The 22622-nt window shown below is 33.8% G+C and overlaps 2 protein-coding genes across 3 annotated transcripts in view; one reads left to right on the forward strand and one right to left on the reverse strand.

Annotated features, from left to right (window-relative positions):
• LOC138704745 (mini-chromosome maintenance complex-binding protein) overlaps positions 1-1874 on the reverse strand; it is a 31986-nt gene extending 30112 nt beyond the window's left edge. The window contains exon 1 of the mRNA XM_069832930.1: positions 1741-1874. The gene's annotated coding sequence lies outside the window, so the exon portion shown is untranslated. The remainder of the gene's footprint in view (positions 1-1740) is intronic.
• LOC138704731 (hemicentin-1-like) overlaps positions 1-22622 on the forward strand; it is a 148727-nt gene that overhangs the window by 1097 nt on the left and 125008 nt on the right. The gene's annotated exons all lie outside the window — the stretch shown is intronic.

The raw sequence follows: 22622 nt of genomic DNA on the forward strand, positions 1-22622 counted from the left end.
AAGCTATACCACTGCGCTATTACCTACTGACTGTGAAATTGACGATAACTTGGCGGTATTGTGGCGCGATGAGTCCGAGGATTCGCGGTAAGATTATCTGACGTTCAGTTTGTAGTTGGGAAAAATCTCGAGAAAGGAACAAGAACAAAAACAGACAATAGGTCGAAAAGGATTCCAAAGCTCTTCCGGTACGATTTAGGCCTTTAGGCCTGGTTCGTCTCTATACGGATTAAAAAATTGATCTTTCCAATGTTTTCTAGAGCATCTGATTCCGCATCTTCATAAACGCAAACACATACATACATACCTACATATATAACTTATATACATATATATACGTACATACATACAATACTTACATTCATATATATAACTTACATACATACCTTTTTTTTTAGTAGGTTACATACATACATACGCACATGGATACATCCATCCATCCATCCGTACATACATATATACATACATACAAGCATTACATGCATGCATGCATACATACATACATACAAGAATTACATGCATACATACATACACACACACGCATTTCATGCATCCATCCATCCATCCATCCATCCATCCATCCATCCATCCATCCATCCATCCATCCATCCAACCATCTATCCATCCATCCCATGCATACAAGCATTACATGCATGCATACATACATACATGCATTACATGCATGCATACATACATACATGCATACATACAAGCATTACATGCATGCATACATACATACATGCATACATACAAGCATTACATGCATGCATACATACATACATGCATACATACAAGCATTACATGCATGCATACATACATACAAGCATTACATGCATACATACATACATACACACACACGCATTTCATGCATCCATCCATCCATCCATCCATCCATCCATCCATCCATCCATCCATCCATCCATCCATCCATCCATCCCATGCATACAAGCATTACATGCATGCATACATACATACATGCATACATACAAGCATTACATGCATGCATACATACATACATTCAAGCATTACATGCATACATACTTACCATACATACATACATATACACACGCATTTCATGCATCCATCCATCCATCCATCCATCTATCCATCCATCCCATGCATACAAGCATTACATGCATGCATACATACATACATGCATACATACAAGCATTACATGCATGCATACATACATACATTCAAGCATTACATGCATACATACATACCATACATACATACATACATATACACACGCATTTCATGCATCCATCCATCCATACATACATACATACATACATACATACAGGCATTACATGCATGCATACATACATAGATACAGGCATTACATGCATGCATACATACATACATACATTACATGCATACATACATACATACAATAGAAGAAGTACAATTAGGCAACACTTGTATCTATAAGAATTTCAAGATCTCAATCAAACTTGTAAATATCTTGTTGTCATGTCAAATTATGTAACTAATTATTGTAATATTTTATGTAAAGCATGTAGTATTACTCCAATGTAATGGAGCATGCTGATATAAAAAATACATACATACATACATATACATACATACGTACATGCATGCATACATACATACATACATACGTTTATACAGTTAATTTAGCAAAGATGAGCGTAACAAATCGATATGTGTACATACAGTATGTAGTTATTATAATTTTGTGCGATTTCTCGCAAATATTTTAAATCTGAAACACCTTACCTCAAAGATGGACATGTGGTATTTGTCAGAATTCTAGTAAAAACTGTTTCCTATTCTGGTCGTTGATTGTCTCACTCTTTCAGTGAACCGTCCAACTCACTTATTACAAATGATAGAGGGCCCAGCTGCTCTTCAATCCGTTAGGTGACAGCTTCTCGATAAGGACTCCGGGCCTTTCCGGGCAAATCACGGGGTATATTGCTTAATTTTTTATTTGAAGACGCATTTAAGTGCAGCAATCATTGAACAATGACTAAGTGGTAATATGATTAAGATCGGAAAATAATTTGTAATTTGAGGAGAAGCAGTCAAGGAGATAAAGATTTAAATTTGATTGTTGCGACGACAATACTGTTTTACAGTGAGGAATTTGGACTATAAAATAAAACTCATATCCGTTCTCTGAGTCAATAGCTATTCATTTTTTTATTTTTTTAAAGAGAAAATAGGTTACCAATGCCATTCACTGCTTCAAGATCGTTTATCTTTCAGGCAATGTATAAATTACATTGAACGATATCAGTAATTCACTATTCGCTGAAATTCATATGAAGAAGGTTTTCCCCTCTCAAGTATCTGTTTACACATAATCGTGTTACGGTTCACATGCAGAAGTAAAGTCTTCACTCGTCATCAGAGCACATTCTGAAACATTTGATTCATGAAAAATAATGATGTTAGCAGACTTTCTTTTTATAAATATGCAATCCAGTGTTAAAATATAATCGATTTTCTTATGTTTCGTACTTATAAGCTCGAATTTTGTGGCATAATTTTTCACTTCGTTTAGTTTATGAAACTTATACTAGAATGTCATTACAGCCTATAGGAATAATTGTTATTATGTTATATAAAGTACGTATTTGATAAACTGTACTGGACATTTTTGTACATATTCTTAATTGCAGTAATAGACTTCATCCCCCGCTATGGTTCAGTGAATTGCATGCGCGTTTACTTCTTAACCAAGCGGTCCGTGGTTGGATTTCCGGCGTTGACGGAGGCTTATTTTCATTCTACTGGTCTGAATGTTTGTCCTTTGTCTTATACTTCTCCTGTGACGTCTCTGCAGGGGCCCTGCAGCAGAGAATCTAGTGTTGCTGTACCCTCCCCTACACCTCTTACATTGTTAGTCTGTAGAAAAGGAGGAGATCAAATAATAATGTAAAGAAGGAGAAGAAGAGATAATATTAAACTTCAATGCTCTTGTTTGACTCTCATAATTAAATCTATAATAAGTTTATTTTGTATGAATTATGAATGCATTTGAGTCTTATAATCAGTTACTATACACTAGGTATGATCACAGTCTAGTATATAAAGCTACGAAGCTTGAGTTGTGAGGTTGCTGGGAACAATAGACTGTGCAGGTATTATCTCGCATTGTCTGTAATGAGGCGATAGTAGCGATCCTAGTGGTTAGCAACTATCTATGGATGCATATTTATTACACATTAAGCTTCGTGACTGTATATACTAGACTGTGGTATTATGTTGTGTCAGCATTGTATGAGTCAACTGTATGCGCTTGTGATAAACTGATGTAGAAAAATAGTTATAGCATTTATTTTATGTGCGCTTATTATTAATTTGTGAATTGCGTGTGGATAGCAGAATATAGAATCATGCTAATAACGAAATAAATATGATAAAATCTTCATTAAGTTTTTTTTTATATGAAAATTAGATACAATTCAACCTTCGAGTCAGGTTTGTTATACAGTATGTGTTTTAGTTTTGAGACGATTAAAGCGGAGGGATTCTGTTGTCGCGACTCCCTTGGTACATAGTGACTAAAAACCCAATTTTTCGACGCCTTGGAACTGTCACCAATAGACCTATTAAAGTACGAGCATTATGAAAGATTTGGACATAATTGAACAGTAATGATTGTAAAAATTTTATAATAGAAAAACTAAAAGCTGTTCAACAGCCTGCAATGGATAGATGAAATGTGTTGGTGGAATGAAGGAGGAAAATGGGAGTACCCCGAAAAAAACCCTTTGTAACGTCTTTATTCACCACAAATTCCATCACGACCTGGCCGTGGATCGAACCTGAGCAGTCCGGAAGGAAGACGAGCACTAGCGTTGAGCCACAGACGCGGCTCCTCTCATTTATAATACCATTTCCTGTTTCCTCGGTTCAAGAACTGGGAACTAGTATAGGGCCTATAGACCTATTAAGCCTGTATACTTTATGTTAATAAAATTCATGTGTCTTTCCTAGGATACGAGATCATGCTAATGCTATCAGTGTTGTAAGGTAATCGCTCTTAAGCAAAGTTTGCGTGGATTGTTGATTACAATTTAAACTTTGAGCCAGTTTTATCATGCCACTTTAGCACAATCTATGACTGCTATGTTTATTTAAAGATGCTGTGTCAACTGAATGTCTGTGGAGATAGTGATAGCGAGATGATCTTTGGCGAGATGAGTCTTAGGGTTCGCCATGGAATTTTCTGACATTCGCCTTACAATTGGGGTAAACTTCGTCAAAAAAATCCAACCAGATAGTCAGTCAAGCAGTATTCGAACCCACATTCGAGTGCAGACTCGGGACACGAGATGGCATCTTTAACCTTTAATTATGGAGAAAAATTCGCTCCGGCGCCGGTGATCTACGCACTGGGTGCTCTAACCACTGATATATTCCGAGGCTCAATCTACAGCACCAGATCGAATCCTTCTCCTTTGGTATTTTCCCTTAATGATCTGTTCTCCATTAATAACCAATGGTAACCATAACAGATAATTCTGTTACTTACTCACGTAATGGCTTTTAAGGAACCCGCAGGCTTATTGCCGCCCTCACAAAAGCCCGCTATCGGTCCCTATCCTGTGCAAGATTAATCCAATCTCTATCATCATATCCTACTTCCCTCAAATCCATTTTAATATTATCCTCTCAACTACGTCTCGGCCTCCCCAAAGGTCTTTTTCCCCAAGTAACACTCTATATGCATTTCTGGATTCGCCCATACGTTCTACATGCCCTGCCCATCTCAAACGTCAGGATTTAATATTACTAATTATGTCAGGTGAAGAATACAATGCGTGCAGTTCTGCGTTGTGTAACTTTCTCCATTCTCCTTTAACTTCATCCCTTTTAGCCTTAAATATTTTCCAAAGAACCTTATTCTCAAACACCCTTAATCTCTGTTCCTCTCTCAAAGTGAGAGCCCAAGTTTCACAACCATACAGAACAACCGGTAATATAACTGTTTTATAAATTCTAACTTTCAGATTTTTGACAGAGGACTAGATGACAAAAGCTTCTCAACCGAATGATAACAGGCATTTCCCATATTTATTCTGCATTTAATTTCGTTCCGAGTGTCATTTATATTTGTTACTGTTGCTCCAAGATATTTGAATTTTTCCACCTCTTCGATGGATAAATCTCCAATTGTTATGTTTCCATTTCGTACAATATTCTGGACACGAGACATAATCATACACTTTTTCTTTTCGGGATTTACTTCCAAACCTATAGATAACCTACAGATATGCAAATCTAGTCTTTCAGGTAAAGCTCCCTGTAAAGCAGATTTGAATAATTTCAAGGGAAACATTGTTCCGGGGTCGGGTATCGATCCCGAGACCTCTGGTTGAACGTACCAGCGCTCTACCAACTGAGCTACCCGGGAACTCCACCCGACACCGTCTCAACTTTTCCCTTTATATCCACACAACTCGCGTGGGCTGACGAAACGCCAGCCCCGGAACAAATTTTCCCTTGAAATTATTCAAATCTGCTTTACAGGGAGCTTTTCCTGAAAGACTAGATTTGCATAATATATACGTCACTGTGTACGTTAACAGAAAACCACAATTCCAAGTCACACAGAGATTGTGTGGGGTCTCTGGCGTTTCGTCAGCCCACGCGAGTTGTGTGGATATAAAGGGAAAAGTTGAGACGATGTCGGGTGGAGTTCCCAGGTAGCTCTTTTGGTAGAGCGCTGGTACGTTCAACCAGAGGTCCCGGGATCGATACCTACAGATAATTCTGTAGGACCAAAAAATTAAGCTTTACGTTTAACCTTTGAGCAATGCCAGAGTCTCAACCTCTGTTAGCTGTATTTGGTTGCAACGATATGAAAGCATGCTAATAATAAAATCCACACACGAAAATCACTGTTTACTCAATTTATGTGCTTTTCGTCAAAATCTATAAAGCAACTTGAGGAGTACAGAAAATTTTCTTAATGCTTCGTAACGAGAGAGTCAAAACAGAATACTGTGTCAGTAGTACAAATTCAAGATGTTGATTCAAGCACATTGACCTTCAGCCTTTCTCTGAACTTTGTGCGGGGAGTTGTTCCGTGCGGAAATACTGAGGTCAGCTTATTTCGCTATCCCAGAATTCGCGTACTGTCCTTATAAATCTGATAGTGAAACCAGAAACACTTATTAAAGCCAATGACAGGGATGTTTAAATCTACACGTTGTAAAGCGTATAGCTATGTGCTCATTCATGAATTCGAATAAAGGATGCCCATGATAGGAAACGTGTTATCAATGTAGCAGAGCCACCACATCCACATCCACATTCCATTCGTGAGCTGTTGATCCACAATTTACTTACCTCGCCATTTCCCGAATGTTACCGAACACATTTCGTTACAGTTTTTAACTCCGACCGACCTGATCTTTCCGAGAGGACATTAATAATTGTAATTTACGGATGTCATAAATATTAATCATAACAGACGTGTTCACCTAGCTGGTGGATTTATTAGATGTGTCGGCGGCATTGTTTGAAACTCGTTTCGCCATTGCCGCCGATGACGTCTTAAAGGTTGACGCTCACTGGCACGAACCGACCTGAACGGAAATCTACAGCCGTCCGTCTTCCGCGGAAGCTCTGACGCTCACTGCTCGGAATATTCCGGTACAGTCGACAGGCAGTCTGGTTTAAACATGGAGTGGGATAGTAGTTCCGAAGATTATTTTATTTTACTAAGTCTTTAGCTGATGAGGAAGAAAAAAAGAAAAGAAAAAAGAAAATATGGGTCCATAACTAGAGCCCGGATTTTATGTAATGTGAAAATGAGAACTATGTAGACTACATAAATATGAAGCTAAAAATGACGAAGTATGTAGATAAATATGTAATAAATAAAAAAAACTTTGGTAATTTAAAATCTAAGCTTTATTAGATGTATTTTTGCACACTAATAAAACATTACAGATGCACATGTGGTTGAACCTCATTGTTTGGAGGCGCAATTAATAATTAAATATTTTACATATTTTCTGCGGTTATTGATCGTCTCGTCAACGGCAACCCATACGTAGGAATCATCAAGTCCATCTCTAATCGTTTCCATTGTGTCAGTGTAGCAGGAGTTCAAATATTTTTTCCGGAGTGTTGATTCATGCGAAATATTGAAGTTGCAGTATTTGCGTAGGAATGCTTGGAACTTTGGAACTCCAAGTTTATACCACTGTATATGTTTGCAGCAACCATTGCCATGCACAAATTTTTATTAAATTCACTTGTAGAAGACGAATGTTTCAGCACCACTTGTGTAAGAAGAACTTTTTCTTTTCGACGAGCACGTTTTTTATTTCTCACATGAAGTCCAATTTTTAAATGCTATTCTAATTGTGACTTCATGGAGCACCCAATGCGTTTGTCACACACTTAGGACTGCACGATTTTACCATTTTAGTAAAGGAATCGTCAATTGAAATCCAGTCTTTTAACTTGATGCGAATGGCAGTAGTCTTGCTACTTGTATTACCTGATGTCAAAATAAGTTTCTTAAAAAAAAAACAGAAAAAACTATTGTTTTCTTTAGAGCAACTGATTGGGGGTGTTTGTGCGAAACGGTCATACCCACAGGGTAATTTTCATTCTGTCTTTCACTACTACCATTCGAATTGGTATTTGTACCTACTTTACCGTTACTTCTCAAGGAATATAGCCTACAAACCATTAGCATTGCAAAGAGATGTCCATTTTTTGACAGAATACGTTATTATTTTCAATTATCAAATTATATTTATGCACTAGAGACGAAGGGCTAAGCTTTATAAACAATTTTAAAAAATAACTTAAGCATTACGTAGAGAGAAAATTAGTGAAAAAATGTATATATTCTTTCAATATATACAATATCCTTCAAAATATTTAAAAATATATAATATATGCCAAAATATTTGTTATGCACCAAAATATGTAAAAACATTTAAAACTTCGGAATAATGATCCCTTTCGTTAATCTTCGATGCTACTTACCCATTAGAGTTCTACGAAATGTTTATTTGGCCATTATTCAGTCTACCATTCAATAATTGTTTGGGGTGGAAGTACAAACATTAATCTTAGTTCGTTAAATTTACTACAAAAACGAATAATTAAAATTTGTTTGAAGAAACGTTTCGATTATCCAACAAAATTAATTTATTCTGAATTTAATGTATTTAATATTGAACAAATTTATAAGTATACGCTGTTAAAATTTTATCATAAAAATCGTAATAAGTTTGTATTACAGACACATAATTATGACACAAGACGAAATATTAATTCAACATTAATAGAAACTAAATGTCTCACATCTGCTGGTCTAAAGCATAGCATTAATTTTGGCCCTCGGTTGTACAATGCTTTAACTAAATTACACCCAGAACTTCTAAAATGTAATCCACTAACATATAACAAGAAAATTAGAAACGTGTTAATATCTTCAAATTGATTAAATAAATTTATAGCCTATGTGTATGAATTAATCAACCTATATTATATTTGTATTCTATAATTTTGAAATATATATATATATATATATATATATATATATATATATATATATTGTCCTACTTTTCACGTGCGATATTATTCTTCTCTAGTGTTAATATTATATTATATAATTCCATTGTCGCTGTAATTTAAATTTTAGTTCCTATTTTATTTTACTTATTTATTTTTATTTTTTTTCTATATTTCTCTTATATTAATATTGTTTTATATAATTTCTGTAACTGTAATTTTAATTCTATTTCCTATTTTATTTTATTTTATATTCTTTTATAGGCCTATTAATATTATATCTGAACTGCGACCGAACACGAGCGCTGCTCATTCGGTCTCAAATTTTGTTAATACTACTGTATCTCCTTTTTTATATTGATTGTATTATTTTATTTCTATTTGTCTTGTTTGTTTGTAATTATATTCTTTATTCTGTATATTTAAATTTAAATTTAATACGATTCGCGGATTTTTAGCTTTCCTTATAGCTACATATGTAGGAACGGAATATGTAATTACATACAATCCGGGCTCTGGTCATAACAATATAAAAAAGTGTTTTGATTAATTTAACCATCTTTGCCCACATTTGTGTAAAGATCGAGTAATGGTTTTTTTAGTACTTTCGTATGAGCGAAGAAAAATGTTTAAAACTTCATCTGTTATTAGCATCTGAAATAATGAAGGGAAACATCACATTTCGAAGGCCAATCAGCACAGAAGCGCGATTAGCACTGTTAAAATTAACTTTTCATCACCCATTTTAAGAATAATCTGTCTGGACAACCCACCAGCACATGTTGAGTGGGAAAGTACTGAGAACAGACAACACACTTTTCTCCGAAGACCAGCGAAGACATACGAATGCTGACGATCGTCATCGGAAATTCCGCTAGGGTCGTGTCGCGAGAACCCTGTCCGTCAGGACCGGCATCCGGTTGCTTCCGTTCGGACAAGTGAGCGTTTGCCGTTTAAAATACATGCATACGTCTCTCGCAGAATATTTCCGGTTCGTTCCGTTCCGGTCGGTTCGTGCCAGTGAGCGTCCACCTTTACCTATGCACTACGTAGACCTGCAGCTATCTTGAATCCTCAGATTGAGTAAAAAGTAAATTAGAAGATAAGATCGTGTCTTTTATCCATGTCTATAGGAAATCTAATAAAGATTAAATTTATCCCTCTGACGTATTTCAATAGCGTGGATGGTTTTCGTTTACATTTAATTAAAAAAAATCACTAACTTCAAGCCACTGCACGATGCGAGCAGATTGCAACGTCGTGCCAGAGAATAGCTCACCTAGCGAGACAAACCGAGTTCGTTGACCTCTTACATCTGTATTACGAGAATTGTGTATTAGCGGTGATGTTGCCGGACTGCTGAAACTTCAAACAATTTTCTAATTAATGCATTTAATCACAAAACGTAGGTTTTCTGTTCATTTAAGTGTCCTTTTCAATCTGATAGGTTATGCCATCTTCACTCTGTATATACAGAATGTTTAAAAATACACGGCAAAATTTTAGGATTGAATTCCAAGCATGTAGAGGATAAAAATCAAGTATTTAATATTAGTACGTTACTAGCTCCAGTTCATTACCTTAAAGAGGTGTTCGAATTACATTCTGTCATACTGCAGGCTTCTGCTAGTCGTCTCATTGAACTTAATAAAAAAATTCCTGGTGTTGTACATAGGCCTACGTATTGTTTGACAACCCCACACAGGACAATGAGCAGCCAATGTAAAACTTAGCAGCAGCTCAGAAATTGTACAGTATGTAGTTAAGACTCATTTAAAAAAATTTACTCACCCACATAATTATAACATAAGCATGACCTTGTCCACAGTACAATAATGGTGAGCTCATGCCTACCTATTTAGTGTTTAAACTGCTATAATTCATCTACGAGTACTAACAGATTCCGTTCAGCTCTGATTTTCATCAGCTATGACTAGCAACATGTCTTGTACTAAGTTAATTTTGTACCAGTAATTTGCAGCACTAACATCCTTCAATGTCTGATATCTCAATAATTATTAATTTCCGAACCCATGTTTATAAAACGTTTTTATCGTCTACATGTGTGGAATCCAACCCTGAAATTTTACCGTGTCTAGCCTATTTGAAACACCATGTATATACAATATGAACCGTAAGTAATGTAATTCATTTCAGGAGATTATTGTGTGAGATATTTTAAACAAAAAAGTTTCATACAATATTGCTCGTTTTTGCTTCCGTTTCGAGGTAAAAATTATTTTATATGAAATATTTTATTGCGTATTTTGGGAAAGTCATTGATTTAATTCCCAATATGCTCGGTCAATTTAAGAGAACAGTGTATTATGATAATAAGTGATAATAATTATTGTTTTGTCCTTTAAATGGGTAGAAATGTGATGCGAACAAATGTAACTTTTCGTTCTGCAAAGGTATTTTTCAGTGTTACATTTTTTCAGGTCAAATTTCTGCACATTTAAAGGACAAAACCAACATTCTTTCAATAATTTATTATTAGAATACACTGTTCTGTTAAATTGACGTATCTGCACTTAATCCATTAATTTTATTACACAGAAGATTAATAAAAATTTGTCTGACCAAAAATATAGATTACCCAATAAATTTAATTATACAGATTTTAATGTATTGCCTATTGAAGACATTTATAAATATAGTCTACTAAGTTACTACCACAGAAATCAAATAAAACATAAATCTAATCGACATGAATATCGTACTCGAAGACAAAAGTCTACTTTCCCATTAATTGAGCCTAAAGTGTCATACAAGTGCAGCTCTTAAACATGGTGCTAGCTTCGGCCTAAGACTTAATAATGAAATTACAAATCATTTTCCAAATTTGAAATATTTTAAAATTGAAGCTTTTAAAAAAGAAATTTGTAAAATTATCGATGATACAGTATATAATATTAACAAATGTATTTTTTTACCTTTTATTTCTGTCGACTATATTCATGTTTTTATTGAATATCACTGGCTTCTGTCGGATTGTCGACTTATATTAAATGTGTATTTTTCTCTCTTTTTCTCCTTCTTCTTTATTCTTGCTCTGATGTGTTATTTATTGGTTTGAATTAAGTTACTGTATTTAGTAAACTGTCCTTGTAAATTTTATGTTGTATTATTGACTAAGACCACACCCTACACGAGCCTGGCTCTTACGGTAGTGGCTAGAAACATTTTTGTTTAAATATGTAATTTGTACTCATTAACTAGCTAGTTAAATAATTAAAAAAAATATATATAAAAATTGCTTAGCCAAAACACGCTATGAAATGATTCATATAAAATAATTTTTTTTCTGGAAAAGGAAGCAAAAACGAGCAAAATTATATTAAACTTTTTTGTTTCAAATATCTCAAAGAATAGCCCCTTAGAATTAATGATATTACTTACGGTTCACCCTGCATATTTACCGGTAATGTTAATTTTTCATTTCACCAATTGAAAATGGCACATCATAAAAATTTAAATAATAATAAAAACAATTTATTACATAATGTGTGGCAATAATATACGTATCAGTAGGCCTATGTTGTACATGCATTTATCCATGTAATTTATATGAAAAAAATATTGAAGTTATATATTATCCCGTCAAAAGAACTGACACTTAGTAGCGTAAGATCATCCTGAAGCAGAACTTTTTTACATAATATCTTTAGTTTTCTTTTACGGACAGGCAGACGAAAAGACGACTGAAAATTAATATTTAATGAGTGATGATAAACTAGTGCATAAACACGAAGAGTACTTCAGATTTTTCGCATCACAGAAACAAAGCTACAGCCATGCTGGATGACTTTTGGATGGCGGTGGTTTATCTAATCTCTTGATAAGGCAAGTGTTTGCTCTTATCGAAAAATGCCCTTTCAGCAACTTTTTGTCAGCTATCAAGACCACTTAGGTGTCATATTCTTCGAATTCTCGTAGAAACCTTCCATGTCATTCGCACTTATTTTTCCTTGTTTTCTTTGAATTTCTTTATTAACTATTTCATAATTTACCTTATCGTTTCCTTTTGCTATTTGCCTCACCTGATGGCACTTTACATTTCGTATTATGACTGATTAAAAGAGAACCTTTGCAAAAGGAAGAAGTTGTATAGGCCTGCATTAGAAATTGCTTTTTAGACTTCTGAAAGAACAGCGAGAAAACTTATTACAGTTCCGCTTTTGTTAAGTCAGCAGTAGTTGAGCTGAATCCGCTGTCATCCAATACGAATATATTCTTCCGTAAGACAATTAGTTAATTATATTATTATTATTATTATTATTACTACTATTGCTGTCGATCGATCAACTATTTAAATTTAATCGATATGTTGTACATCTGTATATGTTGTATCGTTATATTACAAAACAACTATTTTAATTACTTACTAACATATTTATTATGAGGCTTATAATTTATTGTGTCAATTTCTCCGGGAATTTTTGAGACAAACGTAAATAACAAAAAGAATGAAGACTCACGTAGTTAATACTGCTTCATCCATGATTTTAAACATGTGAGTGCATTCACATGCTCCGAATTAAGTGCCGCTCTACACGTAACAATGTTTCCTGCATCACTAAACACGAAAAAACTTTTTTCTGTCAAGCACTTTTCCATGATCGTTCAATTTAAATCCAAACGTTTCACCGAGTTTACCTCTCGAATTCTCATATGACATAATGGCGTTTACACTTTTCACAGACTACAGAAAACTGATTTTTTTCTTTATCAAACTAAACACACAACCTTCATATACAAACTCAGTACAGAAACTGCAAGCACCTGCAAAAATATAGCGGTCGAAACAGAAGACTGGCCTCTATTGTAATCCGAATTACCAGATTTTAGAAAAAGAAGAAGATAGTTACGCTCTCACTTGCACACAGTGTAGACATGGCTATTTTATAAGGAATGAGGGAGAACATATTTCTAAAATTGTAAAATGCTGTGTCGTACATGATGAAGACATAAAACATTCAGCTATTAGGCCTGTATTTAAAACATATTCATTTAATCTATCAATAGAATTAGGATGTATTTTGTAATTGAACACAATGAATTAAAAAGGAACTATGTATGCCCAAGTATAAATTAACGTGAAGCGCTTAAAATTTGCGATGATGCTATTTTACGTTTCTCCTTACACGTATATGCAAATATATTGTAGAACCTCACAACTTGTGAGTATACGGTGTAAATATGTGAAAAAACTTTTTGTGCAAAATTGTATTTTGTGCACAACTAGAAAAAATTATGCAAATCTAGTTTTTCAGGTAAAGCTCCCTGTAAAGCAAACTTGAATAATTTCAAGAGAAAATTTGTTCCGGGGCCGGGTATCGATACCGGGACCTCTGGTTGGACGCACCAGCGCTCTACCGACTGAGCTACCCAGGAACTCCTCCCGACACCGTTTCAATTTTTCTCCTTAAATTATATCCACACAACTCAAGTGGGCTGACGAGACGCCAGAGACCCACATCGAGTGCACACAAACACTGTGTGACTTGGAATTGTGGTTTACTGTTAATGTACCTACAGTAACGTATATATTATGCAAGTCTAGTTTTTCAGGTAAAGCTTCCTATAAAGCAGACTTGAATAATTTCAAGGGAAAAATTGTTCCGGGGCCGGGTATCGATCCCTGGAAATCTGGTTGAACGCACCAGCGCTCTACTGACTGAGCTACTCAGGAACTCTGAAATTATTTAGAACAAATTGCATTTTACATCCGACTGTACTTTACTTACAACCAGTAGGGTGAAGTTGCCTAATTCCGTGATACGTTTTTTTCATTGAATGTCACGGGATTGGGTGTCTTTGCTAGGAAGTTCACCGATGTCTCAAAAGTAGGCGAAAGATGTACTCTTTCGAGAAAGATATCTGGCGCTATGGTCGAACGGAAAAGCTTTGACTGACATTCAATTTTTAAAAAGTATCACGGGATTAGGGGTATCACGGAAATAGGCAACTTTACCCTACGTCTGTAGACAGAGTACAGGTATTACCTCTCTTTCACCTCATCTTAAGACAGAACAGAGCGGTCCATTTAGCAGGGTATCCATGGTCGATCTCTAATCACCATAATAACCAAGTTTCCGCGCCGTAGCGTAGTTGTCTAAGGAAGCATACCTAGGACTCGCGTTACAGAATGCGAGCTGGTTCGAATCCCCATAGAGAAGGCTTTTTTCTTGAAATTTCGGCCAGTGTATGGGGCCGGTGCCAACCAGCATCGTGACTAATTTGGTAGGCTATATTAGATAGCGAAATCCAACGGGGGGGAATCATTTATTTTATTTTATTTTATTTTATTTATTTATTTATTTATTCTGGTGTAGTTAAGGCCATCAGGCCTTCTCTTCCACACCATCAGAAATACAAATACAATAACAGAAATAAAAATGAAAAAAAAAAAAACACTATAAACAAAGTTAAGTCACACAAAAATACAGTATACACAGGTTGCAGTCACACAAACTTTAAATGAGTGATTAAGTACAATTAATTGTATCCTAATTAACTAACATAAACAAGAAACTTGCGATTTTAAAACACAAGTCAACATTTCTAGCAATACCTAAGAAGCATTAAACAAGACAAAATTTTCCAATTTAATTTTGAATTGTGATAAAGTCCGGCAGTCCCTAACATCATTAGGTAACGAATTCCAGATGCGAGGTATTTCTACAGTGTAGGAGGATGAGTATAGAGACGTTCTATGATGAGGGATAGAAAGAAGTGCCTGATGCCTGTTTCGAAGAGTTGTAAGAAATTGAAAGCGCGATAAGAGATAATTCGGAGTAGAAGTATGCATGATTCTAAAAAGAAGGGACAGTGAATGTATTGTTGTTCGTTCCTTCAGACGCACCCATGAAAGTAACTGGAGGGAAGGTGTTATATGGTCAAATTTACGAGTATTGCAGATGAATCGTATGCACACATTATGAACACGTTGTAGTCTCTCAGCTAAGAGTGAACTTACATTAGTTAGTAAGGAATCGCAATAATGAAAATGGGGCATTACAAGCGTCTGAATAAGATTCTTTTTTAGACTAAGTGGTAGAAATCATCGTGCTGACCACACGATTTCTCCGTTCTGGTTGGATGATCGTTCTCCTCTGCTGTGGACGTGAGATCAGCAGCCGGCTGTTCGGCCTTAGTCCTTCATGGACTTTTCATGCCTCGGATTGCATTGCATAATAATCTGATCATCGCTACCATCATCATTATCACATTCCTCTATTTCTTTTCCAATCTGTGTAGGCCTTCCAAGTTTCCTTGTGCTTGTTAGGGTCGAGCGACTCAGTACTCTTTCCAGGAGTAAGAAGTAGAAAAATAATAAGGAAGACTTTGTCACTTGTTTCTGGTGACCTCTTAAACGAGTTTAAACCGCTTTACTAGATCATTTCTTCTCAATCATCACAAACTCACTGTTGTTTATTTATACTTCATTGGTAATTTTCGCGGATTAAATTAAGTTATTTAAAGTAAAATTAAATCAAAATTTACCTATAAAATGAACCAACCTTCCAACTCGTCATATGGTTTCAAGACGAATATTTTCTCTTTTAAAATGTCTGCAGTGTAGATGTGAATAGACAAGCTGTTACCGAATAGAATTTGTGATGGACAAAAACTATGTTTAATCATATTTCCTCTTATTTTCTCTATTATAATTCAATCATTTCCCTATATTGCAGATTTATTCTTATCTCCGGCGCAGAAAACAATTGCATCTTGTTAAAAGATCAACCTTGAAAATTCAGGTGCGATATGCTGGCGTTGAGAGTGCAATCGGGTGGATTATTTACATGATGATAACGAGTGTTGCGTTGGCGATTAGCCCTGGCCTACCCATTTCCGTCGGAAAACCATCAATTAACTCTGATATAAAAGCAGGAAACTATGTGTCACGTGACGCTTATAATCTTCGGCAGTAGAGAGTATTGCCTTCTTTAGTCTAAGTGTACCTGCACTTGTCCCTTAAAAAACTATAGGCAGTTGTCTTCTTATTATGGATGGATGGATGGATGCATGGACACATGATAAAAATTACTTGAATAAGCTAAGTTTCATCCTCCTTGATGAAAATGTCAGCTGACTGACCTACGGTTGGGGTTCAGCCAATATAGCAGATGCTATTGACAAGGAAAAGAAAAGAATTAATCTTTCGCCAATGAAGGAGTAAGGTCAAATTCCTTTTATTCCTATTTAATAGCTTTCGCCAAACGATAGTGCGATGAAGCTAAAAGTAATTTGTAGACATTTTACCAAACGGGAGTTAATTCAACGGCAAATTAATTTGAAACTTTCGCCAAACAGGACTGCACTGAAGCGAAAGTAATGTCGTACCACACTAAAAAGAGTAAATTCTAATAAAAAATAAGGAATCATTAGATTTTTCCATTTATTTAAATAATCAACAGTAGAATAATAGATTAAGGTGCCTGAATGACGTATTTAACAGTAGGCTAAGTAGAAACCTTGTTAAGTCGCACACGTTTGGTTTTCCTTGTTTAATTTTTATAAGACTAAAATGAGGCATAGGAACCCAAGAAAGAAGGAAAAACGTACAAAAAGGTGCTGACATTGACAAAAGGCGCTAAAAGGTGCTGTAATTGAAAAACGTGCAAAAAGGCGCAATCAAAACACAGTTGAGAGTGTTCATTTCATGTTTTCTTTGCAAGACAAGCCAATTTGGGCATTTCAATAGCAAAAAAAAAAAAACAAACAAACAAAAACAAACAAACAAACAAAACAAAACAAAACAAAACAGAACAGAACAGAACAGAACAGAACAGAACAGAACAGAACAGAACAGAACAGAACAGAACGAACGAACAAAGAAACAAACAAACGAACGAACGAACAAAGAAACAAACAAACGAACGAACGAACGAACGAACGAACGAACGAACGAACGAACGAACGAACGAATAAATAAATAAATAAATAAATAAATAAATAAATAAATAAATAAATAAATAAATAAATAAATAAATAAATAAATAAATAAATAAATAAATAAATAAATAAATAAATAAATAAATAAATAAATAAATAAATAAATAAATAAATAAATAAATAAATAAATAAATAAATAAATAAATAAATAAATAAATAAATAAATAAATAAATAAATAAATAAATAAATAAATAAATAAATAAATAAATAAATAAATAAATAAATAAATAAATAAATAAATAAATAAATAAATAAATAAATAAATAAATAAATAAATAAATAAATAAATAAATAAATAAATAAATAAATAAATAAATAAATAAATAAATAAATAAATAAATAAATAAATAAATAAATAAATAAATAAATAAATAAATAAATAAATAAATAAATAAATAAATAAATAAATAAATAAATAAATAAATAAATAAATAAATAAATAAATAAATAAATAAATAAATAAATAAATAAATAAATAAATAAATAAATAAATAAATAAATAAATAAATAAATAAATAAATAAATAAATAAATAAATAAATAAATAAATAAATAAATAAATAAATAAATAAATAAATAAATAAATAAATAAATAAATAAATAAATAAATAAATAAATAAATAAATAAATAAATAAATAAATAAATAAATAAATAAATAAATAAATAAATAAATAAATAAATAAATAAATAAATAAATAAATAAATAAATAAATAAATAAATAAATAAATAAATAAATAAATAAATAAATAAATAAATAAATAAATAAATAAATAAATAAATAAATAAATAAATAAATAAATAAATAAATAAATAAATAAATAAATAAATAAATAAATAAATAAATAAATAAATAAATAAATAAATAATAAGATTCAGCATCTAAAATTCCTAGCTTTAGCTAATCATATACAGTGCATCCAGTGTGAACTCCTGAACCATTTATCACATTTTACATTCTATTTGTTTCCAGGTCTAGTCGCTATTTCATTTCGAGTTTCGTCCATTATTCACCGTCGTTTATAGGACGACCTAGTGGTATTGTAGTAGACTAGTAGAGCGATGGTTCCCAGCCCGGTCCAGACGCAACAACTTGCTTGACGTTTAACTTACACATGCAAAACTTTGCAAGTAAGATGGAGCGTATGGACCATAAAACTGTACAAATTTTAGAAATGAACGATGACTGAACATTGAGTTGCAGGTATGAGCTCTAGAGTATAATTTTCCGAGAATTTGCACAAAGTCAAAGCTCAGAGCTTTTATACATTGATGAAAAAAGTAAAGTTTTATTAAAAAAAGAAGCAAATGTATGTGGGGAATCAAAGACATATGATTTCATGCAAAACATTCTCTGCCCATACAGTCCAGTAACGGAAATGTTCTATGCCAGGCATTTGTGACTCTTCAATTTTGCAATTTACCAGTTTTTAAATGAAAAGGTTTTTATGTTCCCCTTCACTGAACTCACCAGGAGACAAATTCCTAATGAAATCGTATTTTTCTTACAGCTTTCACAAATAAAATATTTTATAATTGCGAAAAAAGAAGGCTGTATAATCTTTAGTCATGCTTGTAAAATACTCGAGCTATCTGATACAGGCAGAAAAATAAAATTATATTCGTCTTGTATACCCAACGAAAGGTCACACTTATATGGCATGTAACAGGAACTTTGCACATACTGAATTCAAGAAGAGGAAGCATGACACAATATATTCTGCAGATGAATGGATGAACATAATGTTGAATAAAGCAAACATTGATTTTTTTTTTGTATAAATCAGTCTTTGATAATGGATCGCAGGACAGTATTTTCAAAGATAAAAATTCCTGCTCCCTTCTCCAAGCATCAAGAAAAATGGAAGGTCATCTCTTACAAAATCTTGTGTATAGAACAAATACTCTAAACAGCAAGCAAGTCGTCGAGTAGCATAATGACTGAAACGTTCACCACAAAAGGAAATAATATGATCGTGGTTCCTAGAGTACTTAAGGGGTTAGGTACAGTTTAAAGGAGTAAAATTTTGGAAATATTCAAAAATTTTTTCATTTATTACTGTATCTTGTACAATAATGAAAATTGGTAGGGGAGAGTCGGGTAGTATCGGACATCGGGTAGTACCGGACAGTGCGTTTCTTTCATCTACCACCATATGGTAGTACCTGAATGACATGGTTACGTTTCTCTATGCGACATCACTGAAATGTAACCATGTCAATCAGGTACTATCATCGTGTGGTAGATGAAAGAAACTCACTGTCCGATATTACCCGATGTCCGATACTACCCGACTCTCCCCTATGTGTAAAACACTGTCCTTCTGCTATACGATAAAAATGTTTTTATGATTTAAAATAAATTATTTATATATTTTTTCAAAATTCAAAATTCACTGTGCAGTGATGAAGCGTTTCCCTCATAACTGAAAAACTATCCAACATTCTGTGATGAGAAATTTTTTGTATGTATTAATGCATGTCATATCTATAATATGATGCAAGATCACTTCTCTACCTTTGATAGATTGTATGATAAAAATTAAATTCATTTTAAAAATGGTCAAATATCAGTATTTTATTCTAACAGAAAATAAAAAAGATATTATTTATTAAGGAATGTAATTGAAAGAACATGATATTGTAAACACGAGTTTCAGAAATAAAATAAAAGGGAGGGAACATGAAAAAGTTGACAAGTTTATGAGTTATAAGGGAAACGCTTCATCACTGCACAGTGAACTGCCACCATTTTGAATTTTGAAAAAAAAAAAAATGTACAGGTACAGTAATGGAGGAAAAAAATGTTGAATATTTCCAAAAAGTTTACTGCTGTAAGCTATACCTAATCCCTTAAAACAGTCTACGTTTTGAAATTAGCAAAAGCCAAAGACATATCAAAATGCAGAGGGTTCGCCTACAGGTGGGGCCAGGAAAGCGGCCTGCCTGCTGTGTCGCTTGCGGGAATCGTCTATCCGTAAGCTTCCTCTTTCTATACTATACTCTGTAGGGTTTTAATTTTAAAAGTTTAGCAGCAGTAAAGACTGATGTTTTTGAAACACTAACTTCCTGTGAAACACGTCTTAGAGATTTATTAGGAGAGGGTATAAATGATGCACTGATTTCATCAATTGTTTCTTCCGTCAATACTCTTTGTTTTCGCTTAGGAATTGTAGCATTTATCGACCCTGTTGTCCTTAAATTGTTAACAAGACGTCTAACAGTTTCTCTACCCTGAATTGGAGCATCCGGATATTTCACTTCAAATTACCTACGCACCTCTCTACATGATTCTGTTTTCACATATGCATCATATCTAAAAAGTCTCTGTTCAAGCGTGAATTTTACGTTTTGCATTGTTAACAAATTTTACACACACGCTGAATATTTAAGCAACTGTGTCAAGAAACTGCACTGTACGTGTTAAATACTGCAACATCTGGCTCACAACTGATAACTTGTCGACTTTGATGTCCTTGATTGTCGAGCGTGTCTCAACAACTTCGCGCACAAAGCGGCGTATCAGTACATGCCGCTTTCCTGGCCTCACCCGTAGGCGAACGCTCTGTATATATCGTCGGTTGATCCAGACAAGCAGTAGTATTTTCAAATATTTCTGGATAAGAACACGCAAACCAGTGTGTATGCGATAGATACATCTGGAAGTGAAATGTGGGACTCATTGTTAATAAAATTCATCCAATAATGACAAATTGAGAGTTTTTATGTTATTAATTAGGATTAATGAATGATTAATTATTTATACAATGTAGGTAACAGCAGTATATTTCCTTGACTATTTAACATTAAACAGCCTCATAATTTTCCAGAAGAATGTTCTTGCTTGAAAATTTAGATAGACACAAATCCATCAAGGTTGATATTTTCCCATGCAACACACTTGTGTTTTTTTTATCTATTGGTAACATCAATGCATAATTAAACATACAAATTTTCAAATTTTGTCTCACAAAAAACCTGACGAGTTACATGGTCACTTTAAAAAGATATAAACTTTTTTCTCATGTCACCTGACAAGTTATATGGTCACTTTAAAAAGATATAAACTTTTTTCTCATTTTCTCAAAACTAATCCATCTGGACTTACCCAGTTATGGAATTCATGGGTTCAATTTTTCTCGACATGTCGCTATAAGAAGAATATCCTTATTGGGCTATAATTAAATTCGCCTCCTCGTGGTACACCCTGCGCAACGCTAAATGAACTAGGATATCGATGGTGTTGAACAGCAACCTCGTGTCAAAAAAAATTAATTTTAGGGGAGAGTTGGGTAGTATCAAACATCGGGTAATATCGGACAGTGTGTTTCTTTAATCTACCACTAGATGATAGTACCTGAATGACATGGTTACGTTTCTGTGATGTCGCATACAGACACGTAAACATGTTATTCAGGCACTACCATCTGGTGGTAGATGAAAGAAACACCTGTCCGATATTATCCGATGTCCGATACTACCCAACTCTCCCCTACGGATGAGCGAAAGCATTTTAATATCTTGAAAATGAACAAATTTCTGACATAAGAGAATATTTAAATCTCTTCTTGCGAAGTCTGTATCCATGCGTTGACTTAAGATGAGGTTGTAGAAGATTCGGGAAAAATTCTTTCATGGCAATCAAATTAAAAATCTTATTTTGCTCATTTTTTTCTTTAGATACGAGGTTGCTGTACAATACTATCGATATTATACTACAGCTTAAAATAGTTATAACAGACCCATTTTATACAATGGGCTGTAACTTTTCAACTGACAATATAATTTTGTACGCAATCGGGTTAAGCATTGCTAGCATAATGCAATTTTTGTTCTGGGCACTGCATCCATTATAAAAGAATTCAGTTAGCCATGGTCTCGATTCGCAACTAAGAAACACAAAATAAGTCCCCAACACTATTTCTCTATTCCACTACGACTGTAAACAGCCATGTTTCTGCATCATATCACGTGACGTTCAGAGAGCCAGTGGATTGGTCATAGCGAATGTAAGGCACATTGAAGTTATGTTATTTTGCAAATTAACTCAGTTTTCAGATATCTATTAACATAGTGGGCCTAGTATATAAGACGTGTTGGGACTAAAACGTTTTTTTTTTTAGTTGGTTATTTAACGGCGCT

Source organism: Periplaneta americana, chromosome 1 (assembly GCF_040183065.1).
Source record: "Periplaneta americana isolate PAMFEO1 chromosome 1, P.americana_PAMFEO1_priV1, whole genome shotgun sequence".
NCBI classification, from domain to species: domain Eukaryota; kingdom Metazoa; phylum Arthropoda; class Insecta; order Blattodea; family Blattidae; genus Periplaneta; species Periplaneta americana.